General features: G+C 39.5%; 2 protein-coding genes across 3 annotated transcripts in view; one reads left to right on the forward strand and one right to left on the reverse strand.

The window, feature by feature from the left end:
* Positions 1-4,484, reverse strand: part of Peak1 (pseudopodium enriched atypical kinase 1) — a 218,971-nt gene extending 214,487 nt beyond the window's left edge. For both annotated transcript variants that reach the window (XM_038322797.1, XM_038322798.1), the window contains exon 1: positions 4,355-4,484. The gene's annotated coding sequence lies outside the window, so the exon portion shown is untranslated. The remainder of the gene's footprint in view (positions 1-4,354) is intronic.
* Positions 4,485-5,041: 557 nt separating this feature from the next.
* The window catches only part of Hmg20a (high mobility group 20A), an 85,096-nt gene continuing 69,598 nt past the window's right edge, over positions 5,042-20,539 (forward strand). The window contains exon 1 of the mRNA XM_038323292.2: positions 5,042-5,333. The gene's annotated coding sequence lies outside the window, so the exon portion shown is untranslated. The remainder of the gene's footprint in view (positions 5,334-20,539) is intronic.

Raw genomic sequence — 20,539 nt, forward strand, 5'->3', positions numbered from 1 at the left:
GTAGAGGCACAAAGATCAGCAGTTCAAGGTCGGCTTTGGCAACTGGCTAGTAAAAAGCCAGCCAGGGCTCCAAGATGTCCCAGTCAAGAAAAACAAAAAAGAAAAACACTGTATCCTTCTCAATTAGCTAAACTCCTAGCTGTCATGTACTTTCAACTTCCTTAGTGCATTACAATGTAGCTAACTGCTCTAAATTACCCTAAATTCCAAGTCACAGAGACTTTATTCAAACCTTATCTTACTTGCCCTTTTAAATGACAGGACACAGGTTGCCAATTCCTAGTCCTTGAAATATTCTCCTCTCAGCTCCCTAACAAACCCACTCAGCTTTTCTGTTTTGGGTTTTTTTTTTGGGGGGGGGGCGTTTGTTTTTCCATCTGGGCTCTACTTGGCATAGATGATTGACTTTCCCCATTAGCTTTGGCCCTATCTACCTAGGAGCTTCTAACACAAACATGAGAATCATCCTTAATCTTCAGTCTTTCTCTACTCATGCATTCATCCGTTATGAGAGGCATTGTCACTGCATACATCTGGATAAGAGAGGATAATTTGTAGCAGTGGGTTCTCTCCTACCGTGTGCATCCCAGGGATGAAAATAGGTTAGCAGCAAGTACCTTTACCCACTAAGCCATCTCACCGAACCCAATCTTTTTCTATTCTATAACATATTTGTCCTATCCTACTGATAATACTTCCCAAATCTCTCCTACATCCACTCTCTCCTCTACATTCCATGCCATTTCTCACCAGGAATAGTTTTTTTTAAACTAGTCTTGCTTTCAAGTTGTGTCCCTTTCTAATACTGCTTTCATTTCTGTCAAAATGACAGGTCTAAACCAACTGTGGTTGTATTGCAGGATGGTTTGCTGGAGGTGGTGGTGAAGTACTTTGTTTTTGTTGTTTTTTATGTGTGTGGGTGTTTGGCCTTCAATGTCCTCTGACACCAGAAGAGGGTGTCAGATCCCCTGAAACTAGAGCCACACATGTTTGTGAACCAGCATATCAGTGCCCAGAATTGAACCCAGGTACTCTGGAAGAGCCATCTCTTCAGCCCTGTTTTTGTTTTTTCAACTAGAATTTCACAGCCTTCAAGGTGAAGTTAAAATTCCTAAGCTTGGTTTACAATCAGTGATTCATTTGCCTCTGTTCCAAAGCTGTGCTGTTGATGTATAGAAACGGAGTGTGTGAATGTAGCTAGTCTTAGTTGAAATGTGCTAAAGTGTAAAAATACCACCAGTTTCTGAAGACTCTGTATGAAAATGAGAATGTTAAATACCTTTGTATTATTGTTTTATATTGATCACATGTTGAAATTATGTTATTTTAAAATGCTGGGTTAATTTATGAGTCTTGACTTTTACTTTTTTAAAACACGGCTAGTAGATTTTCCATATATACATACATGACTTGTGTTTGTGGTTTTTTTTTTTTAATACAAGAGCACGAGGATAAAATAGGTTCCTTCTTTCTGAACTTAGTTGAATCATATATTATTCAAGATTAGCTTGAGTAACTAAGATTCCAGAACATCCCCCACAGCCAAGAATCCAAGTCTGAGTCAACAAGCCTTCCTCTGTACTTTCCTCGTTCACAGGCACCTGTGCACACACCTGTCATATATCACATCGTATGATAATTACCAGTTCCCAGCTAGCTCCCCTCCTAAAGTGTAAGCTCCTGGCAAAAGAGTATCGTTCTCCATATTCTCAGGTCCCACCACCGTGCCCAACACTTCAAAGGACATCCAAATACTTGTCTTTTGATCAAATGTGAATTTGGCCTGAAAGTTACTAGAATATTCGAATTCTCCAAGGAGAATCTTCTTCCCTAAGAAGTCTGTACCTGAAGCTCTAATAATGGAGCATAGGAATCGCAGTAAAAGACAAAGGAGAAAATGAGGTTCACATCTACATTAGCAGTGAAAATGGCGATTTGCGAAAGCGATATGGAGCCTCAAACTCATATTTGGCAGGCCAGGGGCCACAGTTTGATTCCTAAATTGCTTTAACAACCCATCCAACAAAAAAAGAGTATGACTTGGCAGGTTACAACACAAACAGCTAGAGCCCAGAACCTGTTCCCCTTAAACAGCGGCACATCATTACAGTTGAAAACAACAACAAATCTCACTCTGAAGCAAATGCTAATCTCATGATGCTTCACCATGGAGCAATTTAGAAGAGTTATTATATGAAATGTGCCAAAGCCTGAATTTATGGTTGATGCTTATTTGGCAAATATGGTTGACACTGTTAGCTGTTAAAGGGGATGTACGCAAACAAGCAAATAAAAGTTTTTAAGCTCTCAGACTTAAATATTTACATTACCATAAATGTACAAAGATAAATGTTTATATGCATATACATATAAGGTATTTCAGGAACAATCTTTAATGTGACTGTCAGAAAACAGTTATAAAGTGGCATTATTTCTTTATGGGCCTCAGGACACTCTTAAAATGAATTCTGACAGAATGTTAATGGGATAGAAACACTACTGTGGAAGTTTCTCTGCACTACTACTAGAATAGTCAGCACCCGAACAACTCAGAGCAAGCTTATCTTTGCTTCTCACCAAAACACATCTCACAACACTGGAAAGCAGCCAAACAGAAATGTGGGTTCCTCCATGGGGTGGGAGAAAGGAGGACTGCCAACCAAAAAGCTTGAAAGAAAATAATCTAACAATTTCCCCTCATAACATAGTCATGTTACTCTCTCCAAAATAGAGACATGATAAAATATTTTCTCTTCTTCCCCTCTGACATCTATGGGAAGGGGATGTTTGTTTTTTACATAGTTTGTGAGCTGGTCATAGCCAGAACTCACTGGCAGTGGTATGAACGCTGTTTCCATTGTTAACTGTTAATCTCTTTGATAAGGCTACTAACTCCTATCTTAGAAGCCAAGAAAATGTACCTCATGTACCTCACCGGCAATTATAGTTTACTGAAAAAGTCACCAAAGAAGTGCCAAGCATTCTGGAAAGTAATTACGGTAGCCAGTGAATTGCAAGATCTAAAATGCTCTTGAGATTACAAAAGAAGCCATCATGAAGTGGGTATCCAAGATTGCTCATGGAAAGTTTTACCCTTGTGGATAATTCAAATTTCGGCTTTCTGGGTTTTGTTTTGTTTTGTTTTTTCCACTTTGCAGAGAGCAATGTGTGTTCTCTAGACTACACGCTTCATTTATCGGGGGAGGTAAAGGAGGGACACTGTAGCTGAACAACAACGACAAAAAAAAGCTGCCGAACAGAACACTCAATTCCAATTCAGGTGAAAAGGCTGCTCATGTACATCATCCAGTGACCTAAAAATAGTCTTTTATGTAAGTCGCCAAGTATTTAATTGAAAGTGTAATCTAACCACATTCAACAGAGGCAAAGAAAAATGTACTGGGTTTTCTATAGTAAGGCCAATAAAGATGAAATCATAATTTTCCTCTAACTCATCTCCATCCTTCAACAACAGCCTTCCAATAACTCCATTCCACAGCTCTGATTCCTAAATTTGGGTCCTTTGAAAAGCGAACTGCAGAAATGAGACTTTGCGGGGGGGGGGGGGGGGGTCCGCTCCTCTTTGCTAATGCTCTCAGCAGTCACAGCAGTCATTAATGTAGTCCAAGAACGAAATCAAGATCTCCAACGGATGGATGGTGCATAAGATGGGGGGGGGGGGGGACGAGAAGGGGACCCAGTTCAGATGGCAAGTCCTCTTCGAAGGAGAAAAGGAAAGTCGCAAGAACCCTGAGTCAAAGGGAAAAGAAAAAAACTGTCTGACCCACTCTCTCCAAATCCCAAACCCTACGCAACCCAGTAAGTCCGCTGGCGTTAGGGGCTCACCAGCCAGAGCGTGAAGTGAGCAGGCACAGAGCCACCGGTTCCGTCCCGACTGATGCTGCAAGGCTGACCATGATCCTCCCAGGTTTGGAAGCGGGATGACCATACAGACTTGGCAAATATCCTTCCTGCCCCAGCCTCCCGCGTCCAGCTCCCCTAAGGCTTCACTTTCCCCGGAGCCTCGCAGCTCAGCCCCGGGAAGTCCCTAGCCACCAGGTTCCAACTTTCCCTCCTCTGGGGGGCGCCGCGCTACCGGGACCATGGCAGCCAGGGTAGCGAGGCCTGGGCCGACGGGGGGCACGAAAGGGCTTGCGGCGCCCACGGGGCGCGTGGGTGGCCAGGACGCTGCAGCCCGCGCCCTGCAGGACGCACCGGCTGCTGAGCCCCTGCGGCGCCGCCCAGTCCAGATTCCCCTAGGTCCCCGTCCTCACCTCGAGGCGACCCTGGCCCCATAAGCCTACGCGCGTGGGAAAGGGACCGGAGAGTACATGGGCAACCCTGCCCCCGTTACCTGAGGGGAGCACACGCCGTTGCAATGATCACCATTGCCGCCCGTCCCGTCCCCTTACTGGTGATCGCGGCCGCCGCCACCGAGCAACTGACACAACTAACTAACTACTCGCGGCCGCGGAGTCCACAGCGCGCTCCCGGCCTCTCGCAGTCCGCCCAGCCTACCAGTCTGCTCGCTCCTCCCAACCCCGCACGCCGCCCCGCCGCGCGCACACTCGGCCGCTTCAGTTCTAGAGATAGCGCGCGGGAGCGCGCACCAAACCTCGGTGTCTCCGAGCTCCCCACTCAACCCCAAGGGAGGAGCTGACAAGAGGCCACGCCTCCCGGGGTGCCAATATCCGGAGAATAAGACCTAGAGAAGGTCTGATTGGTTGATGGGCGGGTCCAAAACTAGGGGGCGTGTCAACCGGGACCTTGAGCCCACGTGACGGGGAGTTTGGATTCAATTAAACGCCAGTGGAAACTAACAGTGCAGTTTTGGACCTTTTCGGGGCCTAATCACCTTGTCAGCCAGTCGGAAAGTACAGAATAAGTATTCTCAAAGACTAACGTACACTATAATTACCAATTTAAGTCCCACTATTTTTGAGAGCCTGAGCTATGAAAAAGAAAACTACATTTCCCAAGAACCTTCGCGAAAGTTAGTCTCACCTTGCGTAGTCACGTAGTCCTTCGCCGCATTGGACAAAATAATCCCTTCAATTTCTCTGAAAGTATCGGGTATAATTTTTCACGTCTCTCCTTACCGGAACAATTCTAAATATAACCACGATAAGAGGAGTTAACTATCTGGAGGTGACTAAGTGATTAGGTAAAGAGTAAGAAAAGACACCAAAATAAAGTTCTGCGGAGGAATTTCTGTCAAGCTGTGAGACGACGGAGTGAAGCGTGAAGGCGATTGAGAGGGGCTGAGGGAATTGTCCTCTGTGCAAGGGACTTTGATTAGTCCCCAGGCCTCTGCCTGCCCCTACCGTCAGCAGGTCAGTAAGCAAGACGAGCTTGGGGGTGGCCAGAGTCGAGATGTCCTTCCCCCTTTGAAGATCATCCCTCTTTTGCTGCTGCTGTTATTGGTTTGTCTTGGTTTGAGGCCCACTGAATGGGGGCGCCTCACTTCCGGCTGGGGGAAGGGAGACATGCTGTCATAGGGGAGGGGGGAACATAACTCACTTCCTGTGGAGTAGAATGATATTTGGGGGGTGTCCAAGCCACTTCCCGTGCTGATGAGAGCAAGACAAGGTGTTGGTTTGTGCCATTCTCAGAGATAGTTCCTACAGCCTTGGGGGTCACAAGTTCGGTTCTTCCCCCAAGCTGTGATAATCACCAGGCCACGATCTAAATTTTTGTATTTTTTCTCTACGTATGATATGGAAAATTTCTCCACAACAAGACTTTTTTAATGCTTTCCCCAAAGAATTCAAGACACCTTGTTAAAATTCTCTGCAAGACTCCATACTTTGTTATGTGATTCGTGAGGTGCCCACTCTTGGACCCTAGTCAAGTGTGTTCTTCACTGAGTCAACTAGTTTGGTCTCTGCCTAGACATGGAAGCAGGAACTCTTTACCCACTCAGTAAAGGAGAAAGTTTATTAGTTGGCGTACAGAATGGTTCACATAAATTACGAGGCATTTTCATTTTTGCAAAGGGAAAGGGTATCATAGTGCAGTACTCAAATTTGATGTTACGTTAATAGATGTAATTAGTATGTTACATACTTAGACCTGTTACTTTAGGACTGAAGGATTTGCCCCGTGCCTGATAACAATGTCAACCTAAATATCGTTATCATGTAACTTATGTGTGGCGTTTATGAAAGATGCGTTTTCCTTGCTCCCTCCCCCCCGTAATTTAATTGAATTTGTCACTGATTTAAAACTGAGGTCTATTTATGGTTTTATGGCATGGCACAAGGATGATGGGTACAGCTCACATATTGAGTAAGGAGAAAATAACTCACAAAGAACAAAAGGTGAATAAGACAGAATTTTCTGCTTTTCTGTATTCTGCTTTTTTTTTTTTCTTTTTTACAAGAAGCAGTATCTGAAGTGGTAATGAACAACAGTTTGATTCTGTGGCTTCCCTTGTAAAGCAGCACGGCATATGAGTACATGTTTGCTGGACCTTACTTTCTGAAACCTCAACCTTTTTAAATGCAGGATGTGTTGAACCTGAAATCGCACTGTCTTCCAATATTAGATGCGCGTATTTCTAGTCACAGTTTGTACTCACAGTAGTAAACATTTTAACTAAACATGAAAATAATTTTTTTTACCTTAATGTGAACGTTTTTTTAAATAAATCAGTCTTAGTCCTAGAAACACATATATGGCGCACATATGAACTCCCAGAGACTGTGGCGGCATCAACAGGGCCTACACAGATGTGCACTAGATGGGGGCCTAGAGCTAAAGAGAGAAGCGGACAGGCGCCCTCATCCCTGACCCACAAGCTGTCTCCAATTGATAGCCACTTGCAAATGAAAAATTAGTTTTCTCTGAAGGAGTTTCACTGGGGAGACAAACCACTCATAAGGATAGGCCCCATGCCCAGCAGTAGATGGTCCAGACAACATGAACTCAATGCATCTTTGGAGATTCGGTGCTTTTTTTTTCTTTGTGTACATGTTATGGTTTCCGGTCTGGGGGTTTTATGGGATTCCTGTGTCCTAATATGTGTGTGTGTGTGTGTGTGTGTGTGTGTGTGTGTGTGTGGCTCCTTTTCTTGTTTTGTCCTATTCTGCTATGTTGTATTTTATTATTCCTCAGATGCGATGCCTGTTTGTTTTTTAGTAAAGACAGAAAGGGAGTAGATTCAGATGGGAGGACAGGAACTTGGAAGTCTGGGCAGAGAAGGAAAACTAATCAATATGTATTTTTTGAGAAAAATCTATTTTCAATAGAGAAGAAACAAATTATTCTTAGACTGAAAGTTTAGCTAAATGATAGACCACTTGCCTACTATATATAATATGAGCTCTTGGATTTGGGGTCTGATCATCGGTACTGACAGGAAAAATAAAAATAAATTAGCCTGGTTAGATATGTTGGTGCATCTCTTTAATCCCAGCACTCAGGAGGCAGAGGAAGGCAGATCTCATTGAGTTCCAGTCCAGCCAGACATACACTGTCTGCCACATCTCAAAAATAAATAATAGGGCTGGAGAGATGGCTTAGCGGTTAAGAGCATTGCCTGCTCTTCCAAAGGTCCTGAGTTCAATTCCCAGCAACCACATGGTGGCTCACAACCATCTGTAATGAGGTCTGGTGCCCTCTTCTGGCCTGCAGGAAGAATATTGTGTACATAATAAAATAAATAAATAAATATTTTTTAAAAAATCAAAAATAAATAATAAATAAATCAGTCTGCTGGGCAGAGAATATGGCTGAGTGGGGGAGTGGGAGTGCTTGCCTCATATGAAAGGACTTCCCTTTCATCCCCAGAACCACCACCAATAACAAAAATTCTGAGATGCTAAAATCAGTATTTGAAAGACAACTAAATTGCTGCAGTAGTTAATTTTTTAAAGATAAGGCAAAATATTGTCTGTGATTGTTGATAGAAAGTCAAGACCATGTGCACTGCACCAAGGGGATAATTGACTAGAGAGAAAGTAGTCACTGTGTTCTACATTAATGCAATATACTAGATGTAATCACTCTGAAAAATTAACCATGGTGTTAGGAATTGAAATATGGAAGGATGATAGAACTAAATGAGAAAGAGAGAAAATAATGTCATAATATTGGTTGAGGTACAATATTGCTATTGCCGTTGGGGAACAGTCTTGGAAAGCAAAGGAGTTTATTAAATTGATCCTGAAGATATTCGTGGAAGACATGCAGTGTAATAGGAACAAGACAAATTGCACTGGAAAGACTCGTGCAGCTTGAAGAACTGTCTGTTGAGAAGAAAGCAATATAGAAAGTACATATCAGGAAGATGTTTTGTGATAACTGACAGTTATGCATTGTCCCATCAAAGAAGAATTATTAGATACACTGGTGAAAAATAGAGAAGGAAGCCTGGGTAGCCCGTTCCTTCTCCTCAAGAAGTATTTCTGTGGAAAGGCTTATCTTCTTCTGAGAGATTTTCCCCTTAACTGCCTAGTGTTGCTTTTTTTTTCTTTAACATGTTCCCAGTGACAAAATTGGGAAAAGAAAACCTATTTGTAAACATACTGTTGGTTCTTTAAGTTAATAAATTTTAGGTTTTCATTTCACTGCTTGCCATCGATAATACAGTTGTTGTTGATTGTTTTTAGAGTATCTGGAGTAAGTAACCATTTTATTTCCTTAAAGCAGCATTGCATGCACTTCTTGGAGCAGGTTGAAACATTAAAACAGTAGGCCAGAGTTCTCAAGACCATCGCACTGAAATTTGATCACCCGCAGACTTGCCTCTTTCCTCTTGTTTACCCTGTCCTGTGAAGCTGACGCTAGTGTTTTATAACAGGCAGCTTCACTTCTTCCTTGGTGGTAGCGGGTTTTTTGGTTTCTGCTTTGTAGTTAATGGCTACCAGTTTAATGGTTTTAGATTTATTGTTTTGCTATCTTTTATTTCTGAACGTTTTATGTATTCAAATGAGAAATCCTCTTACATGGTTTTTTTGTGATCTTAACAAAACTCAATACTCCTGTGTATCAGTCATGTTCTAGTTTCAAGTACAGGAAATACAGATACCCTTAGTATTTTCTCTTGGAGCTTTCTTCTTAGTAGACACATAAAAGCTAGAATTTTGCTTACTTGATGTTCTTAAGTGAGATATGTGTTATAATAATCACTGTTCAAGCTGGATTAAGATGCATTCCTAAATTTGTTATCTCCTGATCTTGATTTCTAAGCCATTCTAAAATTCGTTTTTAATATTTCCTTTATTGTTGCACGTATCATGATTTTTCTGTTTTAACTTGCTTTGTACACTGTAAGTATGAGTGAACAGTAGGGAAAACTGGAGATCAGACTGGCCTAGATTCAGAGCTAGTCTTTGTATTTTATTAGCTTCATCACCTTGAGCAGTTAACTTCCATGAGCCTTCAGTTTCCCTAATCTAAATGTAACTCCTTGATGAAAGGGGGTATTATTACATGGGAACCACTTGTTGTAGTCCTGGTGGTAAGAGTTTGAAGGATGCTGTTTTTTTAACCCAGTGATTCTCAGCCTTCCTAATGCTTTGACCCTTTAATACAGTTCCTAATGTTGTAGTGACCCCAACCATAAAATTATTTTGTTGCTACTTCATAACTGTGATTTTGCTACTGTTGTGGATTGTAATGTAAACATCTGATATTCATGATATCTGATATACGATCCCAAAGGGTTTAAGACCCGCAGGTTGATAACCACTGCTTTAACCCTTAGGCCTGCTTCAGCTGTGCTGACTCTTGGGATTTACCCATTATCTTGTTTATTCTCACATATAGAATACAGTGGTAGGCTCATTGATATTCTGCCTTCTGTCAGCATGCTCGTGAGGTAGTCAAGGTTTTATTTCTTATGAGAAGGAAAAGAATCACAAATTTCAATTATTTTACAAAATATACTTAGTAAAAATGTTTCAGAAAAATTAAGGAATCATTAAAGTACTTTAAATTCATTTTCCCAACTACTAAGGCCACTCACACTATGACCATGTCTTTCTTTACATTTGAAACTGAATGATGTCTGAGGAGGGAAATTCTGCACGATACCCAGCCTTTCTCACTTTGTTCTTGGTGTCCTGTCGGATGTACTTCCACTTTTCCTGGGAATCCCCATCTATTAACGTTCCGCCTTGTTCCCTCTACATACTACCCTCTACATACTACCATCTACATACTACCTCTCTACATACTACCTCTCTACATACTACCATCTACATACTACCATCAAGAAATGTTTTCTGATGTCTGCCCGTGTCTCCCTCTACCCCCAAATCATCTATGTTCTGTCTATTGATCCTCCAGAGTATCTGTGTCTTTATCATTGCACTTAATATCCAGTGTTCCTGATGTTTATTTTAGTTGTTATTATATAGATAAAATGTCCTCCCAGAGAAGGCTTATAGACTATACTGTGTTCATCTCTGGGTTCGCTGTCATACCTGGAATAATGTCTCTCATAGGTATTGAATTAATATTTATGGAGTTTAACTGGCACTAGGGTTGTAATGAAATTAATATGTAACTTTTATCTACTATTTATGCTCAGCATGAAAGATTATGGCCAGTATATAATAGATACTCATGTATCTGTAGAATGTGTGGTAAATCATTATGTTCCCATTTATAAGCATTCCATGGTGTTACTGTCATATATTAAACACCTGATACATGTTCATAACTATGAGAATTGATCTCTGCAGTCAATGTAATTGATAAAAAGTAATTTGTAACTTGCATGTGGACTCATCTAAGTGAGTGATGGAAAGATCAGCACGCATGGTATTGGGAGAAAGTTCCCTGATGTCCAAACACAGAAACTAAGTAGATTTTTAAGCATTTTACATGCTTAAAATGAAACATTTACTTATATGAAAACATTTTGATCATATTTTCCCCCATTACCTTCTATTATCCTCTCTCCTCCTGAGCCCTTTTCTCTTTCCTAACAGATAGTCCCCTTTTTATTATCATGTATTCTCTCTTACCTAAAATCCACATACGAGAAAAAATACGTGATACTTGCCTCTCTGAGTCTAGTTTATTTTTGTTTAACATAATGATATCCAGTAGGAACAACATGATTCTGTTCTTCCTTATTAATAAAGTATTATTTCATGATAGATAGATAGATAGATAGATAGATAGATAGATAGATAGATAGATAGATAGATAGATAGGACCCAGGAGTAGTATAACTGAATCATGTGGTACTTTTGTTTGTAGGTGGGTGTATTTATTTTTTTATCATTGTTTTTGAGCCAGGGTCTCACTATATAGACCATGTTGGCCTTGAACTTAAAGAAATCTACCTGCCTTTGCCTTCTAAGTGCTAGGATTTAAGGCAAGTCACATTGGCTGTCTTTTTGTTGTTGTTGTTGTTCTTGTTGTTTATTTGTTTGTTTGTCTGCTTGCTTGCTTTCTTGATGATAGTCTTGCTGGGAAGGATGGCATGGAATTTTATTTACATGATGTAGCTTTAGAGCCTGTCCTCTGGCATGGAATTTTATTTACATAATGTAGCTTTTGAGCCTGTCCTCCAACTCGTAAAGATCTTCCTGCCTCTGCCTCCTGAGTGCTGGGATTAAAGACATGCGCCACCACCGCCTGGTCTGATTATTTTCTTTATGCCTGAATAAAATTCCAGTGTGTGTGTGTGTGTGTGTGTGTGTGTGTGTGTGTGTGTGTGTACACCACATCTTCCTTATTCATTCATCAGTTGGTGGACTTCTAGATTGGCTCCATTGCTTACCAGTTATACATAGTGCATCAATAAACATGGATATGCAAACATTTTTAATTACATATCCAAGAATGTTCAAGTCATATGGAAATTTGTTGGGGGGGGGGTGTCCACACACATGTATGTGCTCCAGTGTCCCATTTGTACATTTGCAGAGCCAGAGGTCAGTGTTAAGTGACTTCCTCTACCATTCTACGTCCTTTTTTTTTTTAACCTGTATTTTATTTGGCAAGGTCTCACCACACCTACAGCTAACTCATTATTTCAGGTGGTCAGCAAGCCCCTGAGATCCACCTTTCTCTGTTCCTCCTGCAAGATCACCAAACTGGGCTTTTATGTTGATGCTGGGATAAGAATCAGGTCCTCATGCTTGCATATCAAGCACTTTCTCCACTGAGCTATATCCTTTAGCCCCCTGTGGCTTAGTCTCATTTCCTGTTGCTGTGATAAAACACTCTGACAAAAACAGCTGAAGGGAGAAAGGCTTGTCCAGTTCACAGTTGCAGGTGACAGTCCATCATGGCCGAAAGTCACAGTGGCAGGAGCTCGAAAAGCAGAGAGCACGGATTAACGCATGCATGCATGAATTTCCACACATTCAGTCACGAAACTCCCATTCAAGCAATGCCCACAGTGGGCAGATCTTCCTCTGTGGTCAAGATCATCGTCCATAGACATGCCCAAATGTAAGCCTAATCTAAACAGCCCCTCTCTGAGACTTCCTTTCTAGGCAGTTCTAACTTGTGTCAAGTTGATGATTAAAACTAGCTGTCTCACCGCAGTGTTAGGCTTTTGAAGGCTCCCCACCACTGACTTTCCTGGTGGCTGCACTAGCTTACATCCTCACTAGCCCTGTGCCTGCCTTCTTTCCTCACATCCTTGCCAACATTGATTAACGTTTTCTTGGTGATAGCAAATCCGCCTGGGGTGAAATAGGACCTCAAAACAGATTTTTTTTCCTTCTATTATGTGTATGTTGCCAGCATTCATGTCTACACCACATGAGTGCCTGGTACCTGCAGGGGCCAGAAAAGAGTTTTGGATCCCCTGGAACTAGAGTTAGAGACAATTGTGAGGCATCGTGCAGGTGCTGAGAATTGATCCTGGGTCTCTGGAAGAGCAGCCAGTACTCTTAACTGCCCCTCAAGACAATTTTGTGTTTTTCTGAAAGCCAAGGATATTGACTCCTTTTTCAAATATTTAAGAGCTATTTATATTTCTTCTTTTTAGAAAATTTAGCTCATTTGTTGATTGGATGATTTTGTTTTTCAGTGCCTAATTTTTTGCAGTTTTTTATCTATTTGTCTGATGTATACTTCATAAAAATTTTTCCTTGTTCTGTCTCTTTTACTGGTTGTTTTCTTTGCTCTACAACAGCTTTGACTTCTTCCTTCCCTGTTTTATTTATTTCCCTTTTCTGCTGTTCCAGCTAAGATTTTGAGCACTGTATAAAAACAGTAAAAGTGGCCACTTTGTCTCATTACTGATTTTAAAGAAAATGCTTTTAGTTTTTCTATATTTAGCATAATGGTGGATATAGGTTGAAATAATTTAATAATTGGCAGAATATAGACAATTGTCCTGCATCAACGTGCTGTTCAGTCTTCATGTTTCTGGAGTTTCCTTTGCTACTGAAAATTTTAAATTTTACTCCTTTATAATGTGATATGATAGAAGAGATTATTTTGATATTTTATGTTTGATAAAAATATAATCTACTTTGGAGAAAGTTACATGAGATGCTAAAAAGAATGTGTTCTGAAGTTGTTATATGGAAAATTCTGTAGATGTCTGTACGTCTGTTGACCTATAATGTGACTTCTGTATTCTGAAGTTTCTGTCTTCATTTTTTTCCCTCTGAATCACCCAGTATTATTGAATTGGGACCTGTCAGCCCCACTTTGTCTTGTAGTGTTTTAGCATAAAATTGTATGGCCACCTTTCGTGCATATTTACAGTTATATCTTTTGTTTGTTTTACAAGACAGTGTTTCTGTATATCCTTGGCTGGCCTAAAACTCACATAGACCTATCTGTGTCTCTGCTCCTGGGTCCTGGGATTAAAGGCATACATTATCACATTCAGCTCAAGTTATAATAACCTCTTGCTGCATTATTTCCTTTACCAATGTAAAATGACCTTCTCTATCTCCTCTCTTTGTCTGCTTTATCAAATATGAGTATAGCTACTCCTTGCTTCTGAATTTCATTGCTTAGGATATCATTTTCTTTCATTTCAGTTTGTCTATCTTTGTCAGTGAGAAGTGTTCCTTATACACAATGAACAAACTTTTTTAAAAAAATCCATTTTCCAGGCAGTGATGACACATGCCTTTAATCCCAGCACTCAGGAGGCAGAGGCAGGCAGATCTCTGTGTCTTTGAGACCAGACTGCTCTACAAAGCGGATTCTAGGACAGCCAGAGCTGTTAAACAGAGAAACATTTTCTCAAAAAAAAAAATCATTCCACATGTGTCTTTTAATTGGAGAAATAAAAATGTTTATTTTCAGAATTATGATGGAAAAACATCTACTAATTCCTGTCATCTCATTTTTCTAAAATTTGATTCTTTCCTGATTTTTAGTTGTATAGTCACTATTTTAGTGGGAACATTTCTTTTCTGTGCTTTCACAATATGTTTATTTTTCTTTTCTGTGCATAAGATATCTTTGTCTTCTGCAGTGCTGCTTTAGTGGTCATGAATTCCTAGGTTTATTTCTCTTGTGCTTCTGAATGGTAACATTGCTGGCTGTTGCAGCAGCGTTTTCTCTGAAGGCTTGAAATACTTCATTCTGAGAGTTCTTGGCCTTTAGCATTTTGTTGAGAAATTTGTTGATCTGAGGGGTTTTCCTTTATGAGTGAGGTAGTGTTTTTCTCTAAAGTTTTTAGTTTTCTTTTTTTGTATTCTTTGCATCTTAACTATAAAAAGGGAGTGGAAGTCTGAATGCCTCCTGTACCTGGAAATACCTGTTTTCCTGAAGAGTTGGAGGTTTTCTGCTATTGTTTCACTGACTTGGTCTTCTATGCCTTCAGGCTTCACGTCAGCACCTTCTACACCAATAAATAGACCTTTGGTCTTTTAATCATGCCAGAGATCATCCATTCACTGTTCATAATTTTTTGTCACCAAAATTTTTGTTATGTTTCCAAAATCACTTTTTAAAATGGATTTCATACCCACTTCCTGTATTGATTTCTTTAATTTGTTCTGTTGTTTCTCTGCGTTTTCTTGGAATTTGTTGATCTTTCAAAAAGAATATTATTCTTTTGAATTCTTTATGTAGCATTTCATCTATCTCTGTGGGAAGATGGGAGTGACCTGGGTGCGGTCCCTCATTGATGTTGTCCACTGTCCTTTGTTGTCTCTTTGCTATAGTAGGAGATGGCCAGCAGTGGGTATTCAGGTCCCTACTAAAAAAACACCCTGGCCTATCAGAGGCTGGTTGTCAGTTTGGCTTTTGTCATGCCAGTTCATGGAGTTAAAGTATTTGCTGGAGTTTAAGTGGCAGATGAATATATATAAAAGAGCATGTGCTTAGATTTGCTGAGGGTATAGTTCAGTGGCAGAGCATCTAAATAACACGCTCCAAGTGTCCTGGAATCACCCGTATTGTGTAGAATGGAGAAAACACGTAACAGAAACACAGACTAGTACAGGCAAACCAGATATACAAATAGTAAAGGCAGATACTAACTGCAACATCCACAACTCTTTACAACAAAAGTGGGGGCCGAAACATTAGGATGAGAACTGTGAAGCTAAAGAATGGTTAAACTATCCAAGAAATTAAAAGACAGCAGGAGTAAGGTGGAAAGTGAGGCCAGAGAGAAAGAATAAAAAGAACTTTGCTATTGGAAGGAGAACAAAGAAAGAATAATCAAAGGGAGAAGGAAATAACAAAAAGAAAATACATATTTGAAAAGAAATAACTTTTATCCATGAACCAGACTACAGAAACAAGGCTTAGAGCCTATTTGCAGTAGAGTGGCAGTGTGGCAGTGTTCATTACCTTGCTGACCTGAACTTTTCATTTTATTTTATTGGTGGGGAGTCCAGAGTGACACACACACAGAGGTTATAGGACAACTTGTGAGAGTCAGTTCTCTCCAATAAGGTAGGTTCTAGAGACCTAGCTCAGGCCGGGCAGTGGTGGCACACGCCTTTAACCCTAGCACTCGGTCAGCAGAGGCAGGCCGATCTCTGTAAGTTTAAGGCTAGGCCAGAGAAACCCTGTCTCAAAAAACCAAAAATGAAAAAAAGAGAGAGACCTAGCTCGGGTCATCAGCCTTGATGGCAAACACCCTAACCCACTAAGCCATCTTGCTACCACCACAACCTCTAGTGTTCAAAAGATCATTTCTCTGTGTACCTTAAAGCAATAATAAAGGTCTACAAAACATACTACTAAATGTTTGCCTATAGGTTAGAATGACAAGTGGTAACTGAAAATTAGGTTGAACCCTGATATATCAAATAGGTTTATGTTACCTAAACATAAATATTTATGTGTAAAATTTTATTGTTGGAGATAGAAACAGAGATCTTGGAAACATATTCCTTGATGGTAATGGTATATATTTGTGTTTGTATTTAAACGTTCAAATTTTCGATAAAACCAAGCCTCTTGTTGCATCTCTTCCCCTTTAATTACAATATCCTGTGTCACAAAAAATAATTTCCAGCCAGGTAATGGTGGCATACATCTCTTTCCCTTTTATTACAATACATGTCTCTCAAAAATAAATGATTTCCAGCCAAGTGATGATGCACACACCTTTAATCCCAGCACTTGGGAGGCAGAGGCAGGCGGATCTCTGAGTTCAAAGCCACTTTGGTCTACGGAGCAGAGTTTCAGGACAGCCACAGCTACATAGAGAAACCCTGTCTCAAAAAAAAAAAAAAAAAAAAAAAAAAAAAAAAAAACAAAATAAATAAATAGATTAAAAAAATACCCAACTACTTCATTCTTGTCTTTCCCAGCCTCAAAATTGATTTCTCCTACTTCTTTCCCATCTCCACATGTCCTTTATTTTTCCATTTTATAGTTTTAATTTTATTCTCTTGACATAGACCTTTAATTGTTTTGTGACATCACAATTACTACAGCTTTTTGGGAAGCAGTGTATCAGCATTAATAAAATGTTCATACTATTGAGCCGATAATTCCATTTCTACTTTATTCTGAGAAAATATTGCAACTGAAGAAAATATGTAAGGCATAAAATAAAATGTTAATATCACTAATACTTATATTATCTTTTAAAAATCTGAGAGTCTGGGAAAATAACTTTAACACCTACATAAAAGTTGGGTGTGGCAATGCACACCTGCAGCCCCAGATCCCAGCCCTGGGGAAGCAGATAAGAGGATTCCTGGGACCTCTTAACCAGCCAGTCTTAATTGAAAGGGCAAGCTTCACATTGCGAGAGAGACCCTGTCTCAGAAAATTATGTGGAACATAATTGGGGAAAACTGTTGGCAACCTCTGGCCTCCACATGTGTACACATGTACATGTATACCCATCCCTGCATACACACACAAAAAAAGCATTTAAGTATCCAGCAGGTAGTTAAGTAAATGTTTATGCTTCTTCTCATTTTCCCCAATAATTTTTTTTGAAATACATTGAAGGTGTTATAAGGCATTTTTACTAAAGTAAAAATGAGGAAATTAAATATAGAAGAAAACAATAGAAAAACTGGTGTTATTAGCATATATTTCTGAAAGTTATATTTTCTGTATTATAATAAGACAGTTACTGGGCAGTTACTGGTATCAGGGACAGTATTAAAACAGTATTATAGGGGCTGGAGAGATATTCTCAGTGGTAAAGAACACAGACTGCTCTTCCAGAGAACCCAGATTCATTTTTTGGTACCCACATGGCAGCTCACAACTGTAACTCCAGTTCCAGGGGATCTGACACCCTCACACAGATATACATGCAGGCGAAACACCAAAAGCACATAAAATAAAATTTATATGAATTTTTAAAAAACGGTATTACAGAAAACACTGTTACTGAGAATATTACTGCTCTAGAGTCAAATCCTAGCTGTACTCTTACTATGTGGTCTTATATAGGAAAGAGGTGAAGTGGGGAGATGCCTGCATGGTAAAAACACTTATCATTAAGCTCGAATCCCAGGATCCATCTGGTGAAGAGACAGGACTGACTCCCAGGGTTGTTTTCTGATCTCTACACATGTGCATAACACACAAACACACACACACATGCAGAATAAGTAAGTAATGAAATTTTAAGAAAAGTAGGGAGGTAATACTGTGTCTGCATTAAATTAATCTGAAGTGTCTGTGCACAGTAAGCCCTCCAGTGGTTTTGTTATCAGACATCTTACATGTAATTTTCCTGTTCTTTTTTCACCATTCATAAGAGAAAATTTGAATGACTGTTTAATTATTTTGATTAAACACTTTATCAGATTAACAGAGAAGACCTAGGTCTTGTGGAAATAGTGTATTAGTTATTTTTGTTGTTGTTGCTGCTGCTGCTGCTGCTGCTACTTTGTTTAGTTACGTAATGATGTGTTGCTGTTTCACTTTGCCTGCCAAAGGCACCTGATTGGTCTGATAAACTGAATGACCAGTAACTAGGCAGTAGAGGGATAGGCAGGGCTGCAGGTAGAGAGAATAAATAGGAAGAAGAATTTAGGAATGAGGGAGAAGAGAGAACAAGGGAGAAAAGCAGGTAAATGTTCTGGGTCAAAAGTCAGCCGCCAGACAGACAGACACACTGAAGATACACAGAATGAAAGAAACATAACCTCCTGCCCAAAGCAAAATTTGATAAAGAGAAACAGATTAAAACAAGGGCTAAGATAAGTCAAGCATTCGTAGCTAATAACAAGTCTGTGTCTCATGATTTGGGAGCTGGTTGGTGGTCCAAAGAAGCCTGCTACAATATGAAGTTTGGAGAAGGAATTCAAATAACAAGGACATAAGAGGTTGCGCTCCCACAGTGAAGCTAAGAAACCAGTAGTCTAAATTTATTTTCTCAAAGTATTTGTTGCACAGGGTCCAGAGCTATAATAAAACTCACTTTATGTTACTTTGAGCTAATAGTCTTAAGTGATTTGTTAAAACAGCAATACAAAGCTATTGCAGAGTCATCGGGAAAATGATGGGAAAGTCTAGAATAAATGTAAGTGAAGGGATGAGAAAATTAGAACACACTTGTAACAAAATGCTAATAAAGATACAACACCTCAAGCTACGTGTAAATTAGTTAGAGCTATTAGTAGGAATTTACTGCCTTGAATGTATATATTAGAGAAGAAAAAATGTCAAATATCAATGATTTAATTATGTCATGGGGGAAAAATGGCAAACCAAACCCAAGGAAGTTGAAGAAAAGAAATAGTAAAAAGTACAAATAAATTAAATAGAAGACAATGTACAGTATATTATATCCAAACCAAAAGTTGGTACTCTGAAAAGATTCAGAAAATGTGTAGCCCTCTAACTATACCAATCAAGGCAGGGGGGTTTAAGTTACCATTATCAGGAACGAAAAGGAGACATATCTTTGTTTTCACTTGTTGAGACAAACATCACTATACCTCTAACCATGATTCTCGGTATTATAGACATGAGTCATGAGCTACCTTATCTGGCTGAAAAAAGATATTCTTTTACAGATACTATAGATGTTCAAAGGGGTAGAGAGAGAGGAAAAACATCATATGAATAGATTTTAAATTTTAGGTGAAATGAACAATTTGTTAAATACATGCCGCCCAAATTAGCCCATGAAAAATAGAATATCTGAATGCTTATTTTTATCTGTTAAATTTAATCCGTTTAAGTTTTTCCTGAAGAAACTCCAACCTAGATGGCTTTATCAGTAAATTCTTTTTTTCTTTTCCCAGAGGCAGTTAGTGCACTGCGGTGATGGCTATATTATTGAAGTCTTAAAAAAAAATGTTTAGGCCAGACACAGCAGCACATGCCTTTAATCCCAGCACTTGGAAGGGCAGGAACTGACAGAGCTCTGTGAGTTTGAGGCCAGTAAGGGCTATATAATAAGAATTTGTCTCAAAAAAGCAAACAAAAAATGTTTTAAAGAGAAATGAGCCCAGCTTTACTCTTCTGTGGAATATAACTTGTTCTATTAGATTGGCAAACCCTTAATGTGAAAACTGGGCAGTGATGTTTTTAAGAAAACATATTAATAGTCCAGTCTGTTTGTATATTATTTGGGGATACAGGTATCTAAAAAACTCTCAGACAATTAAGCCAATGAAGGACTTTTAAAACTCTCGCAAATAGATATAAAAGACAATCAGACTTCAAAATGACAAAATATTTGAATAAGCACTCCACAAAAGAAATTATTCAAAGGTTTATAATGATCATATTGGTGTCAGAATACTGCATATGTAAGCCACAATGAGAAACCATTGTATACCCATTATTATAATGGCTAAAATTAAAAAGACTGGAAATAGCTCAGGGTGTTGGTGCATACCTATAATTCTGCCACTTGGGAGTCTGGATCAGGAGGAGCCTTTCAAATTTAGGACCATCCTGATCTACATAGTCTACATAAACATGTTATGGCTATATAGTGAAACCTTGTCTCAAAAACCCAAAAATGACCAATAAAAATAAGATTGACAGTTTCAAGAACTAGTGATATGGAAGTGCAATTTATGCTTCTGGCAGATTCAAGGCCTGTTCCAACCCATGTGGAAATTAGTTTGGCAAGACAGTCTAAAAGTTACAGTTGCTCCTCTAGACTTACTATCTCTCAATGTATTAGTCAACGGAAGACCAAAAGACAAGA

The sequence above is a fragment of the Arvicola amphibius genome, chromosome 3, assembly GCF_903992535.2.
Source record: "Arvicola amphibius chromosome 3, mArvAmp1.2, whole genome shotgun sequence".
NCBI classification, from domain to species: domain Eukaryota; kingdom Metazoa; phylum Chordata; class Mammalia; order Rodentia; family Cricetidae; genus Arvicola; species Arvicola amphibius.